The sequence below is a fragment of the Morus notabilis genome, unplaced genomic scaffold (assembly GCF_000414095.1).
Source record: "Morus notabilis unplaced genomic scaffold, ASM41409v2 Scaffold698, whole genome shotgun sequence".
Lineage (NCBI taxonomy): Eukaryota > Viridiplantae > Streptophyta > Magnoliopsida > Rosales > Moraceae > Morus > Morus notabilis.
The window spans coordinates 187896-192611 of NW_010358448.1; positions in this window are offsets into that span (position 1 = coordinate 187896).

Sequence of the window (4716 nt, forward strand, 5' to 3'; positions counted from 1 at the left end):
TTTTGGTTGGCTCATGAAAGTAGTGCTTGTGTAGTGAGTAAATAAAGGCTCACAACAACTAGCCTCCTTTTTTTATTAGTATTATTTTAAAAGTTTTTATTGTTAATAGGATTTCCAGTAAATCAACTTTTTTGGGGAAGATATCCAACAAATTAATATAAATATCAAAATTGTCAATTTTGATATGCTTTGAGATGTAAAACATGTATTACTAATCGTCGGTAGTCTTACATCACAATGTCTCTATATTATCATATTTATTATTTGATTTCTATGATTTTTCTCTTATTTGGATTAATTATGAGAATGTTTGATTGATGGATTCAGAATCATGATTCAGAACCATTCTCAATTTACGTGTGTTTTTTTGAGAAAAAATACTGTAACAAGCCACAAACTATAATTCGAACTATGTCACAAATTTTTAAACCAAACGCACTCTATATGGTCTAAATCCATGGCAGTAATTAACCTCAAGTCCATTTCCAACCTGTCAAAAACCATGAGATTTGACAAGTGGTGCCAAGTAATTAAAATGGAATTTGTGAATGATGCTTACGGCCTCGAATTTGTTTGTACGGTTCACGTGCTTGTGTTCTAAGCTGTATTTTTTTAAATAATAATTCTTTTTAGCTCTATATATCGTTGTCAATTGTCATGGAGAATTGCATTACTTCACGTGAGAATGCTACGTGGTATATTTTGTTTTCTCGTGGCATAAGTTGGGTCGCTAATTTTTATTTCTGTAAATTCTTTTTTTTTTTTTTGCTGCGATATTTCTGTAAATTCTTACATGTAAATATTCGGTTCACACTTTCCTTTTCTTTTCCTTTTTTTTTTTTTTAGGAAAAAAAAAGATTTTTGAGAAAATGAAAATCAATAGTGATGACAATTGCATGTTAGTGTGTGGAGCACACTTGGCATAATATAAGGCTTAGGATTAATAAGGTGACATTTGTCATTTCGTCGATAATTTAAATTTTAGCCAAGAACATTGGATAAGGCGGTCATGTCTGTCTTAATCGATTAGTACAAAATTCATCAAATTAATCTTTATGGATTTTTTTATTTAGAGAATTGGAAAATGCTATAAATAAAATAAAATGTTGTATACATGACACTTTCTATGGACAGAGGAGACAATTCCAACTAAATAAGCGGTAAACTATTTTATATCTTTTTAAGTAGATGATAAATCTCAAATTTTAAAAGAAAGACGATACGCGTGACGCATTTAACGATAAAATAAAATCAATACAATTAAAATTGTTGATCTTTAAAACTTGTATCACTGCGTCTACTCCACTAACAAGAGATTAATTAATACCACATTTTTAACCCAAAACAAAATTTAAAGTAAGAACTTTAACTTCAGCTTTGCAAACAGAAAAGACATCATTTAATTATGCACTTCTTTCTATTGCACCGCAAGGAACTTGACTGATGATACATAATTAGTTTAGGGAAAGGAAATAAACTCAATTGGGTTTTTGTATCTTGATAATGACACTTGTATATTCCAAGCTATCAAAGTTCAATTTGCGTGTAAAGAGTGATAAACTAACAAACCCTTAATTACTTGAAAAAAAAAAAGAAAAAAACTTTTTTTTAAGCCCTTAGAGTATAGATCTTCAATATTACTCTACCAAAGGAGAGCTTATTGGAGTTATTAAGTAGTTTGCACTACAAACCAATTTTGCTTCAGAAGTTTTATGTATGTATGTATATATATGGCATTGAGCTAATAGCTATACTTGCTTAATACATATAGGTACTTTGGCAAATCAATAACTTTTAAGGGGATGTTTAGTTGGAGGATTCATATTATAATTTGAATCATGGTTCATAATTCGTTACAATATTTTTTCTTATAAAAAATATACGTAAATTAAAAATAATTTTTCTCATAATTTTAATCTATGAACCAAACGTCTCTTAATTATCGTTTTTAACAATTGAGAAGGGCTTATTTGTTGCTAAATGATCACATAAAAAAGGGGTTAACGCTTATAATTGATTATGTCATTATCAGAGACAGAGTTAGGTACATATATCTGTAGCATCTTGGAGCATATATATATATATATATATATAATGTCGACCTAGGGAATAGAGCAAAAAAATCAAGGAATTGTGGCCCCCCTTGGCCCTCTTAATTTGTGGCTGAAATCACATTTCACCTTATACTCGTTAAAAACCAACCACTACTTTGATATCTAGCAATCAAACTTTTTATGCGCTTTGTTTGTTTGTTTGTTTCGCCTTTTGTACCTTTAGGATTAATTAGTTTTCAAACTTTTTCCTTGTACCGATTGGTTTCTCTTCTTATCTAGACTTACACAAGAGTGCACCAAAAAACAAAAGTAGTTGTCTCCTTCCACTCTATAGTTTAGACATTTCCTTATTCTCTTTTTTTATTTTATATTATGTTTTTTTTTGTAGACAATAATTAGATAGCTCTTGTCAATTGCGTCAGTTGTGGCTATTCATAATTTCATAAGAAAACATTTGACGCCTTATAATAATGTTTTAACACAAATGATATAAGTGTGTGTACATATATATATATGTATGTGTATATATATATATATATATATATATATGCTCTACTTTACTTGTGAAATAAGGTGTCTTAAATATTATATATCCACCTTAGTTTCGAGGGATAGAATTCAAAGACCGCCTATAAATTAAGTCACATCGTATGAAATTAGTTTCCTCAAACAAAAAGAAATGGCTAATTTGGTTTCAAGCAAGGTCCATAGTATGCAGCACAATGATTAAGAATGTTGGTGCAAACAAATTATTAGCATCACAAAACGTTAAAAGTAAGCGAAAATAAGCAAAAATAGCGCCTGAAAGAAAATGATGTATAGAATCTTATAAGTGACTGAGAGCTAGAAAAGATCTCTTGTGCCAAGTCAGACCTAACATTATTATTATTATTTTTCTTTGGAAAAAAAAAACATTATTTTTGTGGTTCACAAGTCTCGAAGTCACAAACCTCAAGTTTCTTTTAATAATTTCTTGAAAATTATTATGAGGAGAATTCTACAGTAAGATATAAAAGAATTACTCTATCAGTACAGTCCTATTTTAAACCACTAGATTTGTATTAGAGTGTGTTAGATTTGCATGCTTTATTATTTTGAGGTGATCTTGACTAAATTTAACGTTAAAAAACATGCAGTATCAAGGGGATGATTTTAGCATAAAAAAACCCTAACTTTTTATATAATAGTAGATAGTAGATAATAGTGGATTTATTTTGTCTGCAATGAGTTTTATAATATATTTGTAGAGAACCCGTGAACTTCCTGTGTGGTCGTTGTGCAGAACCCTCTATGAACCCCAATATATGGCCAACTTGTCCCCACCAATGTTTGGATTCTCATTTGGATTCTCATTTGAATTCATTGATGCACAGTTTTTAGTCCGTGAACCAGGCCACGTGTATATATATATATATATATATATAATATCTTCTCTTGTATAGATGATCTTCTCGTTATACAACTTCGATCTCAAAGTAGCAATTTATGAAGCTAACAATAATCTAAGAAAAATGAAGACACATGTAAATATGTAATATCGATCGTAAAATGTCATTTAGGTGCTATAAGAAGCAATTGGTTAATAACATATAAGGCACTTCAATAATCTTACTTGATCATTTGATCATAATCTTAGTTTAATTGGACTGCAATAATAACTATGTAACATGCAATACAATTTATTACAATTGATCGTGTTTGCCAGACAAAAACTTCGTTAATATATAGTAATCATTAATTATTATATGCCTTATTTATTAATTATCCTCTAGCTAATGATGTTGACCACCTCTTATTTTCGAACTTATAGTTACCAGCTAATTCAATATAGGCAATAAGCACACAAACAACTTGGCAAATTAAGATGCTATTTATTAACATTAATATGTATTGATTGTTATGCACGCATATAGTTTAAATGAAGTATTCCTATATATATGTCCTCTAATTTATCTATATGTTTCGTTTTTAAAGTCTATATTTTTGTATTTAAAAGGCTACTAAAGTACAATAAGCCTTGAGTTCAATCGTTTGCTTCCTTTCAAGGATTCATTTTCATCATCTATATTCATCAATTCTAGAAAGAATTAGCTAATTTCATATATATTATATGTTCAGATATGTAGATATATATATATATATATAATGTACATATGAAGAAAGATTATGTTCTGGATTCTATGCTTAATCATATGATTTTACAGTTGGACTAACTGGTGAAACTTATATTATGTTCCTTTCCTCCAATATTAATATATATAGGTAGATTTTACTTAATTCATTGGGTTGGTAGTTTTCCCATTATTTTATCATTAACTGCACATTGTGACAATAATGTTGATTTTATCTACCATTAACAATTGAACAAGCCCGTCTTTTTTAGCAAATTAAAGATGTGCTGAGAAGTACTGTACTTGTTTGGGGAAGAGTAAAGTGAAAGGCTATTAAATTCATGATAATATAATATATATATAAACAAGTCATGTTGAACCAACACTATACCAAATACATATTGTTGCCCAAACGGGCAACTTTGCTTTCTGACAACGAAACAAAGAGTACAGCAAGTAATGTTCATTCACGAGTGTTCATGATTATATATATTTTTCTTAATTTGCTGTGTGCACAAAACATTTATGTGTTTGTAGACTTTGTGAACCGC